Here is a 25,972-nt window from a genome sequence, read left to right as displayed (position 1 = left end):
CTCTTTTCCAATCTTTTACAATAGAGGATCGCCTAATGCCCCCCATTCCCCATCACTTTTTTGTCAACCCGATAGGCCGGTTCTTGTCTATCAGGGAAAACCCACTGATTTACCAGCAGTAATTAGGATGTCCAATATTATTTCTTAACATCCAGGGTAGTGAGCCCTCATATATCCCTCTTTGTGGTTTGCCTAGCACGATGTGCGACGCACTGCCGTTCCATAAGAGCAGACGGAGTTCTATTTTACTGCAGAACTCCACTGGTATCGAGTAGGGTGTATTTTGTAGTAATAATAATAATAATACAGCATTTTATAAAGCGCGAACAGCTACCTCACAAGGAGGTGTCCCGGCGCTAAGAAGAACACAGTTGACCAGGAGAGGTGAAGTGAGGGAGCATTAGCGTGGTAGGGTAAAGAGCCAAGTCTTTAGCAACCGCTTGAAGCAAGGTTCAGAGGGGGCTTGCTGAATTGCTGGGGGCAGTGAGTTCCATAACGTTGCAACATTTGCCGAGAAGGTTCGACCCCCCAAACAAGCCCTTTTTGCTCGAGGGACGACCAGTTGAACACGGCAATTGGAGCGAAGCGCCCGGGCCTGGAATTATCTAGGGAGCCGGGTTTTCAAATACTTAGGACATGTGCCAAACAGAGACCTAAAGGCCAGCGTAAGTGCCTTAAATTTGATTCTGCTGGCCACTGGTAGCCAGTGCAGTGATCGAAGATACGGAGAGACTGAGTGCTTAAAAGGAATCCGCAACAACAGTCTCGCAGCCGCATTTTGGACCAACTGAAGTTTTTGAGTCAGGTATTTCGGTAAGCCTAGGTAGAGTCCGTTGGCGTAATCCAGCCTAGATGTTACTGTGGCATGGAATACTATTTTTCGACAGCTCTCAGGGAGAAGTCTCAGAATCTTACGGAGATTCCTCAGCTTACTCAAGCAACTACCGGCTACTTGTTGAATATGCGAGGTAAAAGACAGACTGTCATCCCAACGCACTCCAAGATTTTTTGCCGAGAGACTAGGTGAGGGGGCTTGGCCCATCTCCGCAGGCCACCATAGCTCTGAGGGGGGCCTTTACCAAAAAAGATCACTTCTGTTTTCTTTGCGTTTAGTTTTAGTTTGTTCGCATTCATCCAACAAGCCACATCTTGGAGACAGCCCTTGAAGCTCGAGAAGGACTCCTGTGACACCTCTGAATACGGAAATACCAACTGGGTGTCGTCGGCATAAGAGATTGCCTTGACCCCCCCAATTGGCAATCAACGTAAAGAGAGGCGCGAGGTATATATTGAACAAGAGGGGGCTAAGTGCCGACCCTTACGGGACGCCACATCTAAGGACTTTAGGTGTTGAAGAAACAGTCCCTAGTGCCACCCTCTGTGTTCTCTGGGTCAGATACAGGTGTATCCAACCCAGTGCTTTGTCACGGATACCTATCTCAGCCAAACGCATCAGGAGTCTAGCGTGATCAACCGTGTCGAAGGCGCCCGACAGATCCAGGAGAACCAGCATCGCTGAGCTCCCTGCATCCATCGACCACCTTACTGACTCTGCCACCTCAATTAGTGCTGTCTCCATGCTAAAACCGGGACGAAAGCCTGATTGCGTCTCGTGTAATGTCTTGTTTTCTTCAATGAATTTACTCAGCTGGCGTTGTATAATTTTCTCAAACATTTTTCCCGGAGCAGCTAGCAGCGAAATTGGGCGCAGATTGCTGAGGTCTTCTGGATCCCCATTAGGTTTTTTCTTAAGCGGGAGAAGGGTCGCATGTTTCCATATGTTCGGGAATACCGCCGAGATGATGGACGAATTCCAGATTTGTTGTACTGTGGGGGCCACAAAATCAGCTATGGTACCCCATAGTTTAGATGGACATGGGTCATCCGGCGAACCGGATTTACAGCGGATAAGTTCTTGCCTCACCGCACTCAGAGGTATCACCTGGAATGGAGCTAGGGTTTCACCCATCACATCTTTAATAGCTAGGTCCGATTTCACCGTTTTTGTTTCTGGCCCAAAGGATTCGTAGACTTGTTTGATTTTTTGGTCGAAGAACTCAGATGTTTTCGCATAAGGTGAATGATGGGGGGACCTCGCCCTCTCAATGCATTTAGGTTTAAAAAAGGTCTGTACCACCTTAAAAATCTGTTTACTTGACTGCTCTGCCTGCTGGATAGAGTCTGCATAAAACTGTTTTTTTGTTTTCCTAATGGCTTTCTGTAGTTTTCTGGATGCTTCCTTATATTTGGCTTTTTCTGCGAGCCCGTAATTTACCCTCCATAGTCTCTCCAGCTTCTTACAGGCTGCTTTCTCCATTCTCAGGTCCTGAGAGGACCATGGAGCGGAGGGAGAGTCTCGTTTAGATAATGCTCGTGAGGCTGGTGCGATGGAAGAAACCATATTCCCGACCCAATCATTGAGCATCTGAGCGTCTATATTAGCATTTGAGGTGAGGGATGGGATATTCTGCGCCAGAACAGGGCCCATAATGTCGGGGACTAGTTTTTTCCATTGTCTCTTCAAAAAAGAGCATTTACTTAAGGCCAGACTATCACATGCCATATTTAGTTTAAATGGGATCGGTGAATGGTCTGACCAGGTCAACGGTAGTGGTGCCTCTGGCTTCACATCTTTAATATTGGAGAAAATGAGATCTAGCGTGTGACCCGCTCTATGCGTGGGGCCGTCGTTAATCAGCCTCAGCTTGGCCGTATTTAGTGTGGATCTCAGCAGCTCTGCAAGAGCGCAGTCAGTTTTGTCCATATGAATGTTAAAGTCCCCGACCACGATGAATTGAGGGTGGAGGAGGGAGCTCTGGACAATCGTATCAAGCAACGTGCATAAATTTGGATCCTCACCGCCAGGCGGGCGGTAAATCACTAACCCTGCTAAAGATAGCTGGGGGCTCACTTGAAAACAAAAGTGTAGGCCCTCGATTCCCTGAATCATGGTAGGGGCCGAGGAGGTTAGTACTAGCTGTTCTTTAAAAATAACAGCCACACCTCCGCTTCTTTTGGGGCCTGACCGGTTAGAAAGACATATTTTAAATCCCAGGGGAACTGCTAGCGCAATGGCATTCATATTATCCTCCTTAATCCACGTTTCTGTTAAAAACAGAACGTCCCATTTGTGCTCTTCTAGTAATAGCCAGATATCCCTTTTTCCCTACGTCTCCTGAGTTTCTTCCAGGAAATTCTTGGGAGACGATTGTTCCAAATAAAGATACTAATATCAGATTGAAGTTTTTTAATAAGGGAAGTATCAAAATATAGCGGGATAGTATTAAACAAAAATGAAATTTTGGGCAAAATGGACATTTTGACAAGGTTAACTCTACCCAGTAAAGAAAGTGGCAAATGGGCCCATGATTGAAGCAGCTTACGGCATTCCTTTGCCACTTTTGAGAAGTTTATAGAAGCGATCTGATCTAAATCGGTTACAATATCCAGTCCCAAATACCTCAGTCCTTTACCCGGCCGAATGCTACAGCATAAAGAGCTCTGATCGATATTCCAAATCAGCATTTCGGCCTTTAGTGTATTAATTTCATACCCAGACACCTCCCCGAATTCTTAAGCCAACTTAAATATTTCGGGAAGGGCCGACGATGGGTCAGAGGTGTAAATGAGAATATCATCGGCATAGAGGGCCACCTTTCTCTCCCACCCCCTGTGTGCGAACATCTTGATGTCACAGTTATCCCTCAAAGTCTGGGCGAAAGGTTCAGCATACAAGTCAAACAGGAGTGGAGAGAGCGGGCAACCCTGCCGCGTTCCCCTGGTGATGGTAAAAGAATCCGATAATGCACCATTAACCAAGACAGAGGCACTAGGATTCTGGTAGAGAAGGCGAATGGCCTGTCGAAACTTCTCGCCCACGCCGAACTTGGCCAAGGCCTCCGACAGGTATAGCCAATTGACCCTGTCGAAGGCCTTAGCGGCATCCAACGTGAGCACCGCCAGTGGGAGAGAATGTAATACTGCAAGATCTATTGCTCCAACTAGATCAAAAGTTAACTCATAGAGCTGCCTTCCCTTGACAAACCCTTTCTGATCACTATGTAAGATGGAAGGAGCGACCAGTGCCAATCTCTTAGCCAAGATTGAAGAGAATATCTTATAGTCCCCATTTAATATCGATATAGGTCGATATGAGGCACAAGCAGATGACGACTTCCCAGGTTTTAAAATTACAGTTATGGAAGCGTTATCCCATGAGAGTGGAGGTCGCATACCATTCAGTAAGATCTCATTAAACAAAGTTTCTAGAAAGGGGACAAACTCCTGTTTCAAAACTTTATATAGTTCAGCCGGGAGACCATCCGGCCCTGATGCCTTCCCCTTCCTATATACTAATCAAATGGAAGGGGGAGAAGGAATTGTCTGATCCCTCAGTTTCCTTACGTTAATGCAAAAAATCAAAAGGGGAAGGATCACTTGTCCTGCATGAACCAGGGTATGCAGGAGAACGTACAACGGTGTCTCCAAATAAAAAACCCTCATGCACGTGTTGGGTAGTGTGGTAAGCGGTATATCTTGGTTCTCCGCTCTTCAAACACGTGTGTGCATAATCATAGGGTTAGTCTCGGTATGCAGCCTCCACCAGGAGGATCTTACCCTTGGTAAAAACAGTAGTGACCCAGTGATGTGGACAATGTGCAAAAAAGTTAAAAACCCCCGGATAACCAGAATAGGAATTTTATTAGGTCTGGGTTCGAGTGGATCCCTTGAGGGAATGCTTAAGTGACGTGCGCTCTGTTGAAAAAATTAAGTTTTCAGGACGCACTGGCATTCAAAAGAATTAAAATGGCCGACATGTTTCAGCCCCCTGTGCCGGGATTCGGACTTAAGGGCTTTCTTCAGGACCAGTAGTGATAGGTGAAAGTGATACTGGTTTACTAAATTTTAGCAAGCAAGTGTTTAGAAAAGGGAAATTATCAACCTGTTTCTTTTCTTCAAGGTCGCGATGTACCTATATATCAAACATAATAGAGACATACACAATGGGAAAAAGGGTAAGGGAGACACATAGAGTAGTGAACTCACTACTTGACAAAACAAATTGAAGCAACTATAAAGATGGCAATACTTCGTAACCCCCAGTAAATGGCAGTGTCAACTCTCTCTTTATCCAACAAGCATGTGTCATGCAAAAAGAAAAAATTCAAATATCTGGTTTTATGGTGCTGTGTCATACAGTCATGCAGGGCGTGAATAAGGAGCTCAGATGTCTCCGTTCACTCAGATAACTGTATTGGTGGGTCAGAGACATGATTATCGGCATTAAGTTGCAATGTGATGATATAACATGCAGTAACGTTATTCATTCATGTGCATTATCTACAGGTCTATTTCGTTCGTAATTTAAAATGACCCAATTTTATCGTGCTATTTTTAGAACCTAAACATCCATGCCAGCATTCTCTATGCGCCAAAGATCGTACCTGAAGTGTACATCAGTTACACCTCCTTCGGGTGTGACAAGGGCTTCGAGGGGGCTAGGTAGAGAGGAACATTAGGATACTAACGGGGTGGGGTGTATGGTACTTGCGATTTTGTAGCTGGAGTCTGTAGTGGACGGATACCTCACGCTCCGCTCCTCGCGCCTCGCGTTGCGCTGCAGCTGCCTCTTGTGACCCGGAAGTGGCGGGACTCCGCTTCCGGGTTGTTTATGAAAATCTCAGTTCAAGGCAATAGAGAAAAGACTAATTGTCTCTTGCTGTTAGATGTATCGCAAAGTAAAAATACGCGATTGTGAATCAAAAAGTAGGTTATTATAAAAAAGAAGTGATTCTGAGACTTCACCTCGAAAATTAAGTTTGTTTCAAAATAAAGTTTGTTTAAAAATAAAAATTAAGATAAGACTGGGGATTGTTCTAGAATTCACACGAGGTGTTTCATTGCCCCATCTATCTCTCTCTGTGTGTAGATGGGGGCTGGGTGGGTATGGTTGCATTGGCTAGCTTACGCTTTTTATCTCAGCACACTAAGCCAAGGAATATTATCATTCAGGCCTCTTATGTCTGTCCCCAATCGATGTACCCAGCGTTGTTCCTTTTCAAAAAGGATTCTACACACAGAGAGAGATAGATGGGGCAATCTAAATGACTCACTACCTCTTCTTCTACAAGTTTAGCGCAAAGATGTTCCTTAATTTACAGAATAGTAATTAAGGTAGCCACGTGAATACCGAGTTGTACATTCTTCGTGACCACTTCCATCTCATTGTAATGACAACGAAGAAATTACATATTCCCTGAAGGTTCCATCCTTGACTGCAATTTGCCTCCGTTAGACGCAGCCCAGCACATCAATCCAAGAGCTGCTATAACTGAGACAATTATTTATGCAGTAGTGAGCAATCCGGTCTTTCATATATATTATTTTTTTGTATATATTTTGTGTGCACTCGAACTTGAAACACCTCGTGTGAATTCTAGAACAATCCCCAGTCTTATCTTAATTTTTATTTTTAAACAAACTTTATTTTGAAACAAACTTAATTTTCGAGGTGAAGTCTCAGAATCACTTCTTTTTTATAATAACCTACTTTTTGATTCACAATCGCGTATTTTTACTTTGCGATACATCTAACAGCAAGAGACAATTAGTCTTTTCTCTATTGCCTTGAACTGAGATTTTCATAAACAACCCGGAAGCGGAGTCCCGCCACTTCCGGGTCACAAGAGGCAGCTGCAGCGCAACGCGAGGCGCGAGGAGCGGAGCGTGAGGTATCCGTCCACTACAGACTCCAGCTACAAAATCGCAAGTACCATACACCCCACCCCGTTAATATCCTAATGTTCCTCTCTACCTAGCCCCCTCGAAGCCCTTGTCACACCCGAAGGAGGTGTAACTGATGTACACTTCAGGTACGATCTTTGGCGCATAGAGAATGCTGGCATGGATGTTTAGGTTCTAAAAATAGCACGATAAAATTGGGTCATTTTAAATTACGAACGAAATAGACCTGTAGATAATGCACATGAATGAATAACGTTACTGCATGTTATATCATCACATTGCAACTTAATGCCGATAATCATGTCTCTGACCCACCAATACAGTTATCTGAGTGAAAGGAGACATCTGTGCTCCTTATTCACGCCCTGCATGACTGTATGACACAGCACCATAAAACCAGATATTTGAATTTTTTCTTTTTGCATGACACATGCTTGTTGGATAAAGAGAGAGTTGACACTGCCATTTACTGGGGGTTACGAAGTATTGCCATCTTTATAGTTGCTTCAATTTGTTTTGTCAAGTAGTGAGTTCACTACTCTATGTGTCTCCCTTACCCTTTTTCCCATTGTGTATGTCTCTATTATGTTTGATATATAGGTACATCGCGACCTTGAAGAAAAGAAACAGGTTGATAATTTCCCTTTTCTAAACACTTGCTTGCTAAAATTTAGTAAACCAGTATCACTTTCACCTATCACTACTGGTCCTGAAGAAAGCCCTTAAGTCCGAATCCCGGCACAGGGGGCTGAAACATGTCGGCCATTTTAATTCTTTTGAATGCCAGTGCGTCCTGAAAACTTAATTTTTTCAACAGAGCGCACGTCACTTAAGCATTCCCTCAAGGGATCCACCCGAACCCAGACCTAATAAAATTCCTATTCTGGTTATCCGGGGGTTTTTAACTTTTTTGCACATTGTCCACATCACTGGGTCACTACTGTTTTTACCAAGGGTAAGATCCTCCTGGTGGAGGCTGCATACCGAGACTAACCCTATGATTATGCACACACGTGTTTGAAGAGCGGAGAACCAAGATATACCGCTTACCACACTACCCAACACGTGCATGAGGGTTTTTAGGTCTCGCCTGTCAATGCGCATTGAGCAGAGCGAGACTATAGGGCTTTAAACAAAGTTTACCTAACTGCGGCGATTTGGTGCTGTGCCCGTGGCTTTTAGGTCAATGCGCTTGCGCATTGACCTAAAATGCGCGTGCACATCACCAAATCGCCGTCTGTTCCCTCAGCCGCATTCCTCCCACACCTTTTGAAGTGAAGCTTAGCTTCACTTCAAAGGCCCCGGCTGCTTCACACCCACATGCCGCTCTACCCGCTCCGCCCCCTCCCCTGCCCGCCGTGTCGCATTTCTCCTCCCCCCTCCCCTTCTCTGCCTTCTCTCCGTCTTGTTTTTTTTTTTACCCGCTCCGCCCCCTCCCCTGCCCGCCGTGTCGCATTTCTCCTCCCCCCTCCCCACAGCAATGCCCTCCGCCGTCTCTCGTGTTTCTTTTGACTCGTTTTCGTTAGGGTTGGTGCTGTCTTTTCCTGCTGCTTCACACCACCTTTTGCAACAATACTTGTGTCTTGATTTGGGATTTTATCTTTTTACACCGAGTTGCAATAGGTTCGTGGTGAATTCACATGTTATATTGTTCAGCAAAGTGGATTATTATTATTCCAATCTGTAAAGTTGCAAAACAACCCCCAGTAAGAAACGTGAAACTGTAACTCGGGTCAAGAACTGCATCTCCGTCATTACCGCATGCGTTCATGCTTCACCGTGTCACTGATTAAGGTAAATCAGCAGTTAGCTGTATCTTTGAATTTGGAGCAAAATGTCATTGGCAAACCTCTATTTTTTTTATTAGACTGCATCATCTAAAGAGCTCCTATGCAGAGCGAATAATCATGTTATGCCGCCTCTCCCGATACTAATTTACTGGAAGTTTCTACTAGACAGCTTTGACTATCTATCCCAGCTGATACAATGTCAATCAGAAAACTGAGCGAGTCACGGATTTTAATCATAACTATTTTTATAACCCTTTTAACAAGACACGGTTTTATGGGCAACTCAACATTTCATATAAAAAAATAGGAGATTAAATTCCTGCTGCTTCACACCCTCATCGTCTACACACACACCTACAAGCATTCCTCCAAGTTGTCTCTCTCTTCAATCATGTGTGTTGTATCCTGCACGAGCGCCGCGTCAGCTGTGACCCCGCTCTGTGCATGTGGACGCTGTGAATGTCCCTGCGTGTGCGCTCCACTCGTGTCTTTCTATGCAGGCTGCCTCCTGCTGTGTGCATGCGTCTGCTGTACTCGCAGACTGTATGGGTGCCTATTTGTGACTATGCCCGCAGGCGTGCGCCATGTTTTGTATACTCTAAGTGTGTGTTCTCTAAAGGAATGCATTTACTGTTGTAGGCACAGTTTGTGTGTACATTCACTTCGTCATCTGCTATGTAGGTATACCTTATGCACGCTGTGTGCGTGAGCCTTCTGCGATTGCCGTACGTGCAGCCTCCTGTGTGTGTTTGCGCCGTCTGCTCTGTCTGTCTCACCCTCAACCCCTCACCCTCACTCACCCTCAACCCCTCACCCTCACCCTCACTCACCCTCAACCCCTCACCCTCACTCACCCTCAACCCCTCACCCTCACTCACCCTCACCCTCCCTCAACCCCTCACCCTCACTCACCCTCACCCTCAACCCCTCACCCTCACTCACCCTCACTCACACTCACCCTCACTCACCCTCAACCCCTCACCCTCAACCCCTCACCCTCACTCACCCTCACTCACCCTCAACCCCTCACCCTCACTCACCCTCACTCACCCTCACTCACCCTCACCCTCACTCACCCTCAACCCCTCACCCTCACTCACCCTCACCCTCACTCACCCTCAACCCCTCACCCTCACTCACCCTCACTCACCCTCACCCTCACTCACCCTCAACCCCTCACCCTCACTCACCCTCACCCTCACTCACCCTCACTCACCCTCACTCACTTTCAACCCCTCACCCTCACTCACCCTCAACCCCTCACCCTCACTCACCCTCAACCCCTCACCCTCACTCACCCTCACCCTCACTCACCCTCAACCCTCACCCTCACTCACCCTCACCCTCACTCACCCTCACTCACCCTCACTCACCCTCACCCTCACTCACCCTCACCCACCCTCACTCACCCTCACTCACCCTCACCCTCACTCACCCTCACCCTCACTCACCCTCACCCTCACTCACCCTCACTCACCCTCACCCTCACTCACCCTCACTCACCCTCACCCTCACTCACCCTCACCCTCACTCACCCTCACTCACCCTCACTCACCCTCACTCACCCTCACTCACCCTCACCCACCCTCACTCACCCTCACTCACCCTCACTCACCCTCAACCCCTCACCCTCACCCTCACTCACCCTCACTCACCCTCACCCTCACTCACCCTCACCCTCACTCACCCTCACTCACCCTCACCCTCACTCACCCTCACCCTCACTCACCCTCACTCACCCTCAACCCCTCACCCTCACTCACCCTCAACCCCTCACCCTCAACCCCTCACCCTCACCCACACTCACCCTCAACCCCTCACCCTCAACCCCTCACTCACCCTCACTCACCCTCACTCTCACTCACCCTCAACCCCTCACCCTCACTCACCCTCACCCTCACTCACCCTCACCCTCACTCACCCTCAACCCCTCACCCTCACTCACCCTCACCCTCACTCACCCTCAACCCCTCACCCTCACCCTCACTCACCCTCACCCTCACCCTCACCCTCACCCTCACTCACCCTCACTCACCCTCACCCTCACTCTCAACCCCTCACCCTCAAACCCTCACCCTCACTCACCCTCAACCCCTCACCCCCTCACCCTCACTCACCCTCACCCTCACTCACCCTCAACCCCTCACCCTCACTCACCCTCAACCCCTCACCCTCACTCACCCTCACTCACCCTCACCCTCACCCTCACTCACCCTCACCCTCACCCTCACTCACCCTCACTCACCCTCACCCACCCTCACCCTCACTCACCCTCACCCTCACTCACCCTCACCCTCACTCACCCTCACCCTCACTCACCCTCACCCTCACTCACCCTCACTCACCCTCACTCACCCTCACTCACCCTCACTCACCCTCACTCACCCTCACCCACCCTCACCCACCCTCACTCACCCTCACCCACCCTCACTCACCCTCACCCTCACTCACCCTCACTCACCCTCAACCCCTCACCCTCACCCTCACTCACCCTCACTCACCCTCACCCTCACTCACCCTCAACCCCTCACCCTCACCCTCACTCACCCTCAACCCCTCACCCTCACTCACCCTCAACCCCCACTCACCCTCAACCCCCACTCACCCTCAACCCCTCACTCACCCTCAACCCCTCACTCACCCTCACTCTCACTCACCCTCACTCACCCTCAACCCCTCACCCTCACTCACCCTCACCCTCACTCACCCTCAACCCCTCACCCTCACTCACCCTCACCCTCACTCACCCTCAACCCCTCACCCTCACTCACCCTCACCCTCAACCCCTCACCCTCACTCACCCTCAACCCCTCACCCTCACTCACCCTCAACCCCTCACCCTCACCCTCACTCACCCTCACCCTCACTCACCCTCAACCCCTCACCCTCAACCCCTCACCCTCACTCACCCTCACCCTCACTCACCCTCAACCCCTCACCCTCACTCACCCTCACAACACATATTGTGTTACAATAGGTGTCACATTTGCGAAAGATAAAACTATTGCCATTGTAAATAACAAAGCTATTAATTTCGCTATTTTCAAAACAAGCACATAAATAAAAAAGGTGTCCTTTACAATACCAATAGCTCAAACTTTCCTAATACGAGACCTATTGCATTGCTGTGCTTCTCTCCCCTGCTGCACTCTCCTGCTCTCTAGAGATGTGGCCTAACGACCAGAGCTGCCATCTAAGTGACGTAAATACAAAACATGTTGCATTCCAAATGCTATAGGTGTCACATTCGCGAAAGTTATAACTATTGGCATTGTAAATGACAAAGCCATCAATTTAGCAATTTTAAAAACCAACAAATAAATAAAATATGTCATTTACAAGACCAATAACTACAACTTTTCTAATGCGAGACCTATTGCATTTCCAATGCTTGTTTATTTGGAGACACCGTTGTACGTTCTCCTGCATACCCTGGTTCATGCAGGACAAGTGATCCTTCCCCTTTTGATTTTTTGCCTTCCCCTTCCTAGCAGACCGAATGGCTTCCCTCACTTCATCCTCAGTGATTCTACTTTCCAACATAGCACTTTGATCTTCTGAGAGACTCGGGAGGGTTATTTTACTAAGCCAGTTCTTGATGTTACCTAATTCAGGCCTCTTGTCCTCTAAATAAATGGATTGGTAAAAGTCCCTAAAGGCTGACCTAATATCGACGTCTAACGAAAGAGGGAGCCCATTAACCTTGATCAGGTCTATGTTATTACGGACTTGATCCGTTTTTGTTTTCCACGCCAGTAACTTCCCAGCTCCCTCCCCATATTCAAAATGTGCAATTTTACTGGCGTCCCACCTTTCTTGTACTCGTTGATTGAGTATCGAAGCTAGTTGAGCCTTTAAAGTAAGTAGCCTGCCCCGCAAGGGAGTTTGATCAACCTCCACAGAGGCAGAGGCAGAGCTAGCATCGATGTCTAACTGAGTCCTAACTATATTTGCCTCTACTGAAGCCACAGCCTCCCTGTACACCCGCCTCCTATAGGACATTTTACCAGTTATAAGGCCTCTCAAGAATGCCTTCAAAGAGTCCCATACTACTGCCATGCCAGATGAACCTATGTTTGTTTCTAGAAAAAAGGCCACCTCAGTCTTTAGAAAGGTAACATCTTCAGGGTGAGATAAGAGGGTACGGTCAAATGACCAGGACCTAATCGGAGTAAAGGAAGTGATCGTGAGATCCAACAAGACTGCAGAATGATCTGATAAATGCTGCGGGAGATATTGGATGTCATTAACAGCATCTACCAATCTCTGAATAATTAATATAAAATCGATCCTGGACTGATGATGATATCTATAATTTCTAAAGGAGATACCCTGCTGTTGCCCTGCTCTTAACCTCCAAATGTCCACATAGCCATATTGCTTCATAGCATCCAACAGATAAGACCTTGAATTAGATGGTATCCGGGATCTGTTATTATGTGATTTGTCTAGGAGTGGGTCTAAGACAATATTAAAATCACCAGCAAATATCACTGGCTCAGGAAACGACAAGAGATGCGAGAATATACCTTCCAAGGATGATGGGTCATCTTGATTGGGTCCGTAGTACCCTACAATAGTCAGTTGAGCACCCAATATTGACAAAGAGGCAATAACCCATCTTCCTGATGGATCCACCATCGAATCCAAAACTCTAACCCTAAATTGCTTCTTAAACAGGAGAGAAACTCCTCTAGAGGTCAGAGACTGCGATGTTGATATTGCAAAATCGATCCATTTATTCGCCTTCAGCAAAACATCAATCTCAGCTTGGATCAAATGGGTCTCTTGTAATATAATAACATGTGCATCTAAATCTCGAAGATACTGTAACAGCGTTCTGGCCCTAGACTTAGTACGAAGGCCATTAACATTCCAAGACAGTATCTTTAATCTAGTCATAGCCCTTATCCCAAATCCCACACCATCCTAATTTGATACCGGAGGCGACACAATACTGCCCATATGATGAAGAGAGTGTCATTTCGATATGCAAGCACCAGAAGCTAACCATAGTTGCTAAAGTTCGGCAAATGAGGAATTTTACATATATTTTTTCCCCCACCCTAAACCCGTGGAGCCCCCCCCCAGAACCCCCCCTCCCACCCATGGAGAACCCTTGGTGTATCTAACCGGATCAAATCCAGTTGATGGCACCCCTACCTCAGGGAGGTCTTGCTGCCCCCGATCTTCAGGCTTATGCCTGGGCTTTTCAGCTATCTCACGCCAGGGTGTTATTAAAAAAACCAGCAGATTATGGAGTAGGGTCCCTTTATCTAATGTTGCTGAAGGCAGAAGGTGTGGCTCAGTCCGGATTTCTTTTTAAATTTGGGGATCCCAAGTTCTTTAAAAAAGTAAAACTAAAAATTTTGCGAGGTATGGCTAGAACTTGGGCCCAGATAGCTAAGGCAATCAAAATAGGCTATTATGGCAGTAGAACACCTCTTTGGGACCTCCCAGTTGGCCCTTCCTGGCAAGATGGCGCCCTTGCAATACCAATAAGAGAGGCAGGCTTGGAGGTTGGGGGCGAATTATTCCATGAAGGCAATCTGCTCCCCTGGGACAGTTTAAGCAATAGAATTGGCTCGAATTTCTCCAGGCTTAAATACTTGCAAATTTCCAGCTGGTCTCGTGCATATTCTGCTCAGAATCAGCGGAGAAATAAACCCTCTTTGGGAGCATATAGTTATCTTGTAACACTATTAGTTGATAAACCTTCAATCAAAAAGGAGATCTCAGTCTGGTACAACTTAATTCTGGAAGAAATAGACGGTGAATTCATACTGCCGGATACACTTTGGTCCCCGTTTCTGCTCAACGTTAACTTGCAAGACCTCTGGAGCACGTCATGTAGAATGATGTGGGACATTGTGAAACCTGCATGGCTGCGTAGGAACCATCTATTTACCATTCATCGAGCTTACTATTCACCACTTAGGTTGTCAAAATTTTCATCTGAAAGTACAGTGGCTTGTGCGAGATGTGGGCAATTATCCGCTTCGGACACTCATATGTTTTTCGACTGCCCTCATCTGTCTCTTTCTTGGAATGATATAAGCAGCTGTCTTTCTGCATCGGTTGGTTCCAATATTGCCCTGAGTCTTGTATCAGTAATTTTTGGTCTTGTGGAAGGAGTTCCCCCTTCTGAGAGGAAGCTTATTTTTTACTCTATTTTGCTTGCTAGGAGGGAGATATGCAAGAAATGGAAAGACCCTTCTCCCCCTACTATCACTGACTGGTATAATGCCACCTTGCAGGTCTCTAAATTGGACTTGGCCAGAGCATGTAACCCAGAGAAAACATCCTTCTGGCGTTTGTTGAGATGGGATCATTGAGCATCTGTTTTTTTTTTTTTGGGGGGTTTTTTCCCCCCAGGTCCAATGATTAAGCCACTAAGCCCAGAAATATGGCAAAGCTGTATATAAATGCTTACACCAACATTCTGGCTGTACTACGGCTACCTCTGTATGGCTCTTATCCCGGTGATCGTTGTGGTTGAGGCTTAGTTGCTGAGGGACTAGGTTCAGGTTCCACTATTGTCCCCTCTAGTTGATAGAACTGTGGCAGCACAAAGCTTTTTAAACTCAACAGATTGCTTGTTTAGAATTTGGGTGGCAAAAGTAATAGCCAGATATCGTCTGTATGTTTAACTAGGGATCTACAGTTCAGCAGGCCTGCTCTGAGACCTTTGTTAGTTAATGGCTTGGGTTTGGAGCGCTTCTCCGTATCTCTAGAACCCAGAGATACCCCACAGGCCTCACAAATCTGAGGGGATGCGAGAGTCTGAGGATCTAACTCCTGGGTGAAGCACTCGGATATGGAGTTGAGCGCCCATAGGTCATCTCTTGACCACACAATCCTTCCTCTACGTGCCCACTTACCGGCAGCATGCCAGGCCAAGGCCGCGGTCTGGTCGCAGACGGGCTTGCCTTAGGCGCGCCTTCGGCGCGCAAACGGCGCGCCCGCTGCGCTCGTCCGCTGCGCCTCCGATGGAAGCACATATTAAATAAGAGGTGGGGACAGGGGCGTGGCCTGACTGGTGGTGGGCATGGCCTGTGTGTCCCAGGGGGGTGGCGGCAACACCAGGAAGTATCCCGCGGCAGCGTTCCAGCAGCTGCGCGGGGGTGCCGAGGGGAGAGAGGTAGGTTTGTAGTACAATCACAAAATTACACTCAAATCGAATAAAAGCTGTTTTAAAATCACAGTATTACAGTTTTTAAAAAAAAGATCGAGGAGCGACTCTCCCGGCTTCCGCCTCAGGAGGTCAGAGTATTCAGACTCGCGCTTTTCCTTGGCGCTCTTTTAAGTGCTTGAAAAAAGGGGCGTGGCCTGACTGGTGGTAGTATGTATAGAAAGTGTAGGAGGGTCATCATTTTATAGAGCACGACCCAGCCCATTAGAGACAAAATGAAGGTATCCCAATGCATCACGTTATTGTGGAGTTGTTCCAGTTGGGGGAACAAGTTACTCTGAATTAACGTGTATGGACCACTGGTGATTTGGATCCAGATGGTACTGGAAGCCCTAGGTTACCACCGGCACCATGCCTTCAGGAGGGAGCTGCGGCAACAGCCCCAAAAATGGAAAAATTATGTATTTGGACCAGTTAATAAGGTAACCGGACTAACTACAGAACAAATCAAAGATAATCAATATCCTGGCCACCGTAATGGTCTTGCAACATACCGTTGGTCATTGTTGGCATATAGGGAGATGTGTTCTTCCCAGCCGCTGGTGGCTCTGATTCCCCCATGCCAGTGTGTCCTATCGAATCCACGCTGCAAGCGGCTCAAGCACCAGGGCAAAGATCATGCGCGAGACAAGGCACCCGTGTCGGGTTCCCTTCCGCAACTCAATATTGCAGGACGTCGTTCCATTGATCCGTACCCTGGCCATAGGGCCTGGTAGAGAAGTTTCACCCATCCACAGAATTTCGGTCCAAAGCCTGGCCAACGCAGCGAAAAGGTAAGTCCATTTGATACTGTTAAACACTATTTTGGCGTCCAGTGCCATCAACAGTGCCTGATCTACGTCCGGCAAGCCAGTCATGTGAAGAATGCCTTAGGGTCTCCTCAAATTAAGGCAAGTACTCAGGTGTGGCATAAAGCCTGATATACAATGGTAGTAATGACTTTACTTAAGCACGTCGCCAGAGTCTTAGCCAACACATTGGCCTCCACATTAGGAAAGATATGGGCCTGTAGGAACTTCTGTCGGTCGGGGTTTTCCATTTTTGTGTAAGACCACAATCATGGCCATACGTTGGTCATCTGGAAGTCGGCCATGGGTCAATGCCATCTGAAACATATCCAACATCGGCTTTGCTACTTTGTCTGCCAGCCCCTTGAACAGTTCAATGGGCAGGCCATTAGGCCCAACAGCCTTGCCAGACTGTAGGCCCCGAATAGTTGTTGCCAATTCGTCCTCCGTCAGGTCTGCCTGCAAGGCCTCCACTGCGTCAGTCACAAGTGTGGACAGGGAGATATCTTGTAATAGCTCCTCACAGTCGTTTCATATCCTAGTACTCAAGGAAGTGTAGAGTTACTCAAAGTTTGTTGCAAAAGTATTGGCTATCCCCTCGCCTGTAGTCTGTAGAACTCCCTCCCCATCAAAGTGTCTTTCTTCTTACCTTCGTATTAAAATATTTGTTTCCATCACACTTCAAAATTACCAAAACGTGCATTATTTCTGCTTTCCTAATTCTGATATATTCTGAAATATCTGCACAGTTTATTTACAGACCTGTAAATGCTTTGTGCTAGAAAAGAGCCTTTCTTTCACAGCAAGAGTATCACATAAATCCTCTAACTTTGAAGTCTGAGAAAGAAAAGTAAATACCAAGCTCCCTCAGAAGGCAGAACTTGACCTCTGTCTTTGAAAGCATAGCACATGTGACAAAATAAAAATAAGATTTAAAAGATTGTTTGCAGAAAGGGTGCACACAGAAGGATACAGTAAATAAGCAATGCTCCACACCAGCGACAAACTAAAGCTGGACAGCCTAAAAAAATAAAGCCAGCAAATAGAAAGTAAGCAAATGTGAATTACAAACCACAAAGCCAGTGGTAAGCAATGGGCAGAATGCATTCCCAGGGAAGCTTCAGAATGTACCCAGATGTCTTTAGCTAACCAGACAGCAGTGCCTGTCTTGTAGGTTTTGAACTAAAAAGCACATTGTCGGAATGAGGAAAAAAAATGTGTTTCACTGTTTTCTTGGCTTTTGCAAAGAAACCTTAAAAATAATAAAAGCTACTGCACAGACACTGAATCATTTCCTTTCTGTCTATGAGTTTCAATCACTATTTTTTAGCTGCTATGAGCCTGGAGACTAAGCAGAGCATTGATATAATCAGCCTAAATTATCAAACATGATCCTGCAAAAATCCACTGCATACATTTCCCCATAATGTGGCTGGTAAACAAACATGAAAGCTTACTCTTGACATTTACACTTGCCATGTAGAGTGGTTATGTAGAATATTGAACCATGAAGAGTGATCATTTTAAGTAATTGATAATCACAGAATGTAGACCGTGAAACAAGAGGACTTGGTTACCCTTTTCCAGTCTGTCCTGCAGTAGCATAAAATGCCTGTAAAATAGAGTATATTAAAATTTAAAGTAGATTAAAAAACCTGTAAAATAGAGACTCACAACTTTTGGTGAAGTACTACTGCATAAGGGTCACTGACAATGGTTCACACATGCTTTGGATGTTATTATATTTCTACTTCAGGTTCTTCTTTTCTGATTTCTGTTGGAAATAGTTTCATAATATCTACAAATATGTATTCTTTGTAACAAACTGAATCTTACGATTTCTGTAAAATGTTTGAGTTGGAGAGTTGACGTCTTCGTTTATTGAGCCTAAGCACCGCCCATCAGCTGCTGCAGACACACACCTTCACCAAAAATCTATGGATAATTCAAATGCAAATTCTTTGTCATGCAGAGAGTTCTCTCCAGTAATAAAAAATATTTGGCTTGAGCTTTTAGATTTTCTGAATATGATATTTTGGAGAATCTTTGCAGATTTTAGAATCCATATTTCCTGATAAATATACTGTTTAAAAAATACAAAATAAAGCATTATTTACAAAAAATCCCAAACCATTTGTGCAAACATATACTGCTGAATTTACTGGCAGAGGAACAAACTACTATTGCTTACTTAAGCACTTCCTTAGGAATCTTTGCTGACTTACCAGGCTACTATTTCACTCCGGTTAATGTGTTATCACATATTTTTGTTTTTTTAGATCTCTTTTTTAGATCTCTTCTACAGACAGCTTTCATGGAAACCTATGGCTTCTAATGTAACTGAGTGGGTTTTGGGTCGACCCCTCACTCATTAGTGAATAGCATTGTTGTCTATCTCATTTGTGTGCTCTCTGTTTGATGGCTTTCCTACTATTTCTTGTGTTGTCTTTCCGAGAGCATTTCGGTCTCACAGTGTTCTGATAGGATGAGTACTTTAAGCACTCAGAATGCCTCTATTTCCTTGCTCTTTCTCCCAGTTTCTCCTGTCTCTCTCCACGTGCTTCCTTCATTTCATCCCTATGTGCTTCCCAATTTTCCTACCGCACTCTCATCCAGCTTCTTGTTTTGGTCATCAATGTTATCTATTTTTAAGAGGACCCAGCAGCAGCAAAGAGCTGCTGGGCCGCTAGTATCTATTTTAATTTACCATTCAAGCAAAGCTGTGTGCCATGTTATTATGGATAATTTAAATTGGCGCCTGTACCATACATAATACATGCGTGCACTTTGTCAGCCATCTTGGAATGGATTGTGTTGAATTCAAAATGTATTTCAGGGTTGCCAGCCATGCATGCACATGCATCTTGATGCATGACCACATGTGCAATTGGCAAAGCAAATAGCTTGGCCTAGACATATTGGCGTTAACAGTGCTTGTTTCCGTTCATCATATCAATGAGTATTCAATGATAATGTTTTCACTGAGCAATTAAGCAAATTAGGTAGGCCTCCTTTTCTCTTTGGATGTGTGTTTTTCTAGGTTCTTGGCATATTGTTCGTCTTCCTTTATTCTTATGTCTTATTTCATGTATCAGTCTGGAGTCAACACACTTGCAGTTTCTTCCTGGTTGTGTTTGTCCATATGCCCAGCTATTTGCACGGAAGGTTATATAATCAAATATTGATGATGAGGTCTAAGCAAATATTACAGAGAAAAGGAAGTAAATGAAAACATTTTCTGCTGCAAGAAATGTACTCTTCTGAATTATATAGGGAATAAACGCATCTGTTTAAGCCATAGCACTGTACAAAAGGTATGTCTGTGCAGTGAAAACCTTTAAAAGGGCTTCCGATAAATAATCTCATACTGGGTCTCCAAACCCAAACAGAGGCTAGGAAATAGAGGAACATTCTAGAATGTTTTTTGTTGGTCATTGCTAGCGATGCAGAAATTGGCAAAGAGACCAGTTTTCTTCTGTACAAGCCATGGCCTCTTTAGGCATTCATCACCCACATTACGATTGAGCTCCATTGTATGCTCAGCCCTTTAAGACTCAGCGGCTCAGCTGGAACACGTCTCTGGTGCTGCTTAATCCTGCATCATGGAGCATCTGGAAGCCCATCAACCTTTGTGTTTGAGGAACGGTGGAGGCCATTTGCTGCTGATTAACTGTGCACTCTCTGCCTCTATAACACTCCCTTGTGACACAGGGCTGTGTTCCACACATGGCTCCCATTAATAGCTTGTAAGTTATTTTATGACTGTACTGGACTAAAATACTAAACCAGATTTGTTTATGTTTCCATTAACTTGTGGGTGTGGGTCCTTGCCATTTATTGCATCTCAAAATGAGGTTATTTTCTTGTTTAATCTTCAGGAGAGAGCATGTTAACTCTTTTGAGCTTGGTGGGTCACTTGCTTTGAATTTCAAGACTGGTTTTCTTTTTGGCATATCTGCTAGATTCCAGGTTTTCAGAACTTTATTCGAGGACACCAATTACTTTGCACTTGGGGGAAATTATTGTAGTACAGAAGTCACCGATATTTCCAATCAATATACTGCCGCACACTACTTTAGCAAATCAAATGAACTATGTATAGTCTTGGTACTTAAGTCCAGCACATAATTTATAAACATAAATAAATGCCAGTGCAGAATATATATTTCAGGAGACTGTTGTAGTTGGCGTAACGCACTCACAGCTTTGGCAGCGGAGTGGAGTGTAAGTGCCCACCTCTCAATCACACTTCAGTTTAGTGTTTTTTATATTTCTGGTTTAGCCGACAATTGTGCAATACTTTATGAAATTAATTATGGAGATTAACTTTTCAATTTGCTTTTCAAATGGACTATGCACCTCAGGTCAGAGGGTTCGTAGATTTTTGCCACCTTTTATTTTCTGCTAAAATTGTAAATTGCATCTAACCCTCCAGCTTGTTCATGAAATATAGGCGGAAACATATTGCTCTGGCGTCTGCAGCCTTCCCGCCTCTCGCGGTTACGCACAGCTGTTGAGCTTCTCGCCGTCCTGTGCGTCCCCACGTCCCGCTGCTTCAGGAGGCTGGACGTCACAAACCTCGCGGTAACATCTGTTCTGTGTCAGCTGCACCGACGGACGCCCTTGAGTGGACGTGCACTGAAAAAATACTGCGGTTATGTAACGTCGGAGCTGTGCAGTGCACCTCAGCCTGGTTGGCTGCACACTTGAGCTCGCGAGCTTTGCTGGCTCGCCTCCGTGCAGCTCTGCAGGCGGCAGCCCGCGCGCTCCCACTGCAGAAGCAGCGCCGAGAGCATTGTTTACTTGGCTTGGCCTCGCCTGCTATTCCAGTTCTCGTTGCTCTGCCCCCTCTGGCTTTCTTTCCCACAACTACAGTTCCATGCAGGGCCGGACTGGAAACAATATCAACCACGGCACAGATGCATAGCTGCCAGCCCAAAAGTAAACATTTCTTATGTCTGACATTTCCCTGGTTTCAATATATGAAAGAGTGACTTTGCGGCCAACCGAATGACGCTTTCCTGAAAGTAAAACCAAGCAAATGATTTCCGTTAACTAGATAAATATCAGACGGTGCCCCCTTTTGAGGAAGATGCAGCTCTCAAAAGCCTTGAAACGGTTACTAAGCACCTGCAGTGGGAGGTTAGTATGGTAACCTACTTGTTGTGCCAAGCCATGCCAACTGACTTCCACTCGGACCCTGTCAGCTGCGCTGACTGCCTGCTCTCTTCAGATGCGGCTGGTAGAAGAGGCAGTCCAGGGCTCTGGTGTAGTGTGAAGCTCGGTAGAAGTCAGTGAGCATCTGTAAACTTAAGCCACATGCCTGACTCTGGCTCAGCTCGACGCCCTCTTGGATCTTTGAGCCCAAAACGAGCCGAGCTTTCCTGTCCGCCACCCTCGCTGTAGCACCATGCCTCAAGAACTGAAGACCAAGCAACCTGTGATGGAAAAGGGGAGAGAGCGAGAGATACCATCTAGTGGCTGACTTGCACATGTAAATCAGGAAGCAGTCTCAGCTTCCCCACTTCTCCAAACTATGTGATCCTTGGTGAATATTTGTTTTCGCAGAGTCTCCGTATGAAAGTACCTTCAAATATGCAAGTTCAGGATGTGCGCTTAGTACAAAAACCTTTCTTGCGTTCGATCTAATCGACTTTAACTTTGCTTCATGTATAAGGCCACATTTATGGTGCAGATGACAACAGACTTGACTTTCAGCTTATCATGTCGTCCTAGCGGGGGCATGAATGTTTCTAAGTACATTTTTAAAATCTATTTCTTCTAGGAAATGGTTCAGTGATGTAATCTGACTTTCTAAGGTGAAATGCTTCTTCGTGGTAAAGAAACACACTTTTGTGAATTTTGAAGAGACTAATATGTTTACATGATGTTTGTTGTATGATTGACATGGCAAACATATTTTCAGGGCTGTTCTAGCCGAGCCACACCCAATAGCTTGGCTCTAGCTCTGCTGTCCCTGTTAATGTGATGGCTCGCACACATCAAGGTACAAATAGTGATTGCCCAACCACACGCTCATCAGACTCTTCCAGCCAGTGTCACCATGCACCGCTGTTCTCTTGAGAGCAGCCAACAAGTCTGAGCCAGGGACTTGTTCATCGGTCATGCTGGCTGGGGCTGCGTGCCAGTTCTGATAGTAAGGGTAGAAGGCCAGTGATTGGCCTCATGTGGACCAGTGGACCTCTGTGGGATGTTGAAGCGTGTGGCTTTAACCCCTGCTGCTGGACCCGGGACCCTGACTTGACAGAGACAAGTGACCTAACTGGACCGTTCTTCTCATATCCAAAATCTGGGGGTGGGGGAGAGGTAGGGGGTATTTCCCGTAGCTACTAGTGGCCGCCAGAATGAGGCAATTTTGGAGAAAGAAAATACTCCTACACTCTACTGCAGCCAGACACAGGATGCCGTGCTGCGCCACTCTGTCTGGAATTCGGTTCCTTAAGTGGTTCAACAGAGCTGTTGAAAGGGACCCAGAGGCCTGAAGCTTGTTAACTGGTAGTAGATTGAAGTGATGGTGCTCATTGCTGCAGGGATGCGCCCTTTAGTAACCAGCAGCCACAGCTGGGCCCAGTAGAATTCTGACACATCTCCCCTACCCAGACCCTCAACATCATGTGTTTCTTGTATGGGGGCCGGAGAACCAGTGCCAGCTTTAGCGTTAGTGGCGCTCGGTGTGGCAGTATTTGTTGACTCTTCCCCAATGACCACCTCCACCACGGATTCTCTCACTACCACCCTTTAACAGTGCCCCTCAGGTCTCCATAACCACACTTTCGCTCAGATTCAATTCATTTGTTTTATAGTGCCACTCATACCAGTGTAGGGTGCCAGAGCACTTTATATCACACACACATTGCACAGAGACAATCAATCATATGTGTGTAAATTAACGTATAGGAAATGTTACAGAAGACTACAAGGTGTAGGAGTCGCATGTCATCTATGCTGTAGGCAGTATAGTTTGAGTGCTTGGTCTGGAGAAGCACAAACTCAGAATTTAAAACATAACACCATGGTTGGGGGTTCTCTTTAATAATACAAATTGATTTCTACCCAAGTGAACTCTTCTTCCAACATGGATAATGACAGACTGGGGAAAAAGTAATAAGCTCTAATCTTATACCTTGCAGTTTGCATGCAGCTCTTTGACTTATCATTGCTCACTGTTCTTTATTTGGATTTTAACCTATAAACTGCATGTAACAACAGAATGTCTCTGACAAAAGCAGAAACCCACTGACCTATTTACATTATATGTACTTAGTGATCTGCATGGTACACGTTCTTTGTAGCAGGCCTATTAACCCTCTGGCATATTAACCCTCTTTGCTACCTTACGATGAGTTGAAACTTCCGCTAGGCAAAACTTCGATCTCTCTATAGAAGAACATTAATCACTGGCGTTATCTTGACATTTTTATTGTTGCTTGAAAATTGCTGAAGACCAGGAATGTGGCAGGAGGAGCTTTAAAACCATAATATGGCTGCAAAAAGGGCGCCCCCACTGGAAGTTAGCACATGGTGTGGTGGCACCAGTCGCACCGCCCTAGAGCCGGCCCTGTTGAGGAGTTCTGGGTGACAAAGGAACGGGGCCGCTCGGGCGTCTCCGGTGTCACAGCAGGTGGGTTGGTGGCCTTGTGAAGTTACCGCCGGGACTGCCGATTGACTCCTGCTGGTGGATTAGGTGTGGATCACATGGATCACCTCGCATAGCAGTGCTCGGCAGACTTGGCCCACCTCACTGCCTGTCACACTCCGCTGTTCTCGGTCATGGGCATGTCTGTGGGCATTCGGAAGATGTTGGATCAAGTGTCAGAGCATCCACTTGTCACCAGAGATACTTAAAACAGCGAATAACCTGTATTGTTCTCAGCAGCGAGCTTGAAGGAATGGCTATCTGTAAAGTGTACATTGTTATCAATTTATTTATTTTAATATGCCCATAATCGACCCAAAGAAACAGGTACAGGATCAGTAGCATTTCTAAAATCTATGTTAGAAATGTCGACTGCATCTATAGTTTTGCCCGAAAGATGTAATAAAAATATTTCAGATGTCTTCAATGTAGATCAACTAGCAACATATCAATAAAGCATGGAGCTAGCTTTCCATTAACGACACCTCTGTTCACCACTGCCATTTTGTCTTACCATTCCTACCTGACCACTCTCTCCAAGCACTTGCTGCAAGACGACATTTGCAAGAACATTAGCTTATATTCATTCGATTATTCTATTGTTTCCTGCACAGCAGCACATTGATTAAGAACAGAAGCCAATTCACGGAGCGCTTCGGGCTGCCATCCAGTGCAGATGCTTGTTAGTTGTTCCTATTCTTTAGGGTAACAGTCCCTGTAGAAATGTAGCTTCTTGAGCATTTTCAATGTGTTTGCCAGGCACACCATGTGGTGCATCCCTAGTATTTTCCCTTGGCAAAACCTCCGGTAGATCCTCCTCCTCCTTTTCTTTCACCGCTTCTGAGTTGTCATTAGTAATTTGGGGTAACCTGAGGAAGGAGGTGGTACGGAATGGGGCAGAAGCCCTCCTCCCTCAAGTCAATCATTTCTCAGTTTCTCATAAGGGTCTTTCATTTCAGACCCCTGACCTGAGAATCTTCTGTACTTTTCATAGCTTCTTCATTACAATTTAGGAATAGTGTCCTTTGTTATAGGCTAGATATGTTTTTTAGTCCTTGCAATCATTTATTTTGGTTTTTCTAAGTGTTCATGATCAAAGGTACATTTTTCTAGCAAACACTTTTTATCCACACTGCTACTACACTGGAACCAGTCATTAGTGAACATGCACGTGGTTGGTGGTACATCACATGAGCAGGAGTCTCTTGCTGGGGCTCTTTTACCTTTAGATATTTCTGCCACCGTTCCCTTGCTGCACATTCACTAGCAATTGGGTACAAGCTTAGGGGTCTACTTACCCTGGACCACAGCTTATCCCATGGAGGGAGTGGGGTACAAGGGTAAAAATGGTTAGTGTAAGTCTAACAGCTCTTTCTATCTTTTCACATGGAGGGGGCATCTGTATACTGACCACCTTTTGTTTGGAAATCTATGGCCCTTGCCCTTTGGGGCTCACAGAGGTTCCACGGTCAATAGATTAGTACACTTCTTTCCTTTTCACATTCATCTCTTAGGATCTGTGCTAGGGGTTCTAGGCACGCCTTTGCCCTTGCTTTCCTCACCCTTCTAGAGCCCCTTGCTCTATAGCCTGGGCTGCATGCAAACTAAATACTCCTGATATCCTGGGACTCCCTGTACCTATCCAAACAAGACTATCCAGTCTTCCCCTACCCTGATGACAATTTCAGAATCTGAATTATTAAAATGTATACTGTAAATAAGCACAATCAGACTTGATATTTAGTAAATGTAGAAGGGCTCTAGAGCTGTTTAATCTGCTCGGGCTGAGTAGTCCTCCACC

The 25,972-nt window shown here is 45.8% G+C and overlaps 1 protein-coding gene across 2 annotated transcripts in view; it reads left to right on the top strand.

Annotated features, from left to right (window-relative positions):
• LZTS2 (leucine zipper tumor suppressor 2) overlaps nt 1-25,972 on the top strand; it is an 821,117-nt gene that overhangs the window by 107,943 nt on the left and 687,202 nt on the right. The gene's annotated exons all lie outside the window — the stretch shown is intronic.

This window comes from Lissotriton helveticus, chromosome 5_1 (assembly GCF_964261635.1).
Source record: "Lissotriton helveticus chromosome 5_1, aLisHel1.1, whole genome shotgun sequence".
NCBI classification, from domain to species: Eukaryota; Metazoa; Chordata; class Amphibia; order Caudata; family Salamandridae; genus Lissotriton; species Lissotriton helveticus.
This window is presented reverse-complemented; position numbering and strand designations above follow the sequence as displayed.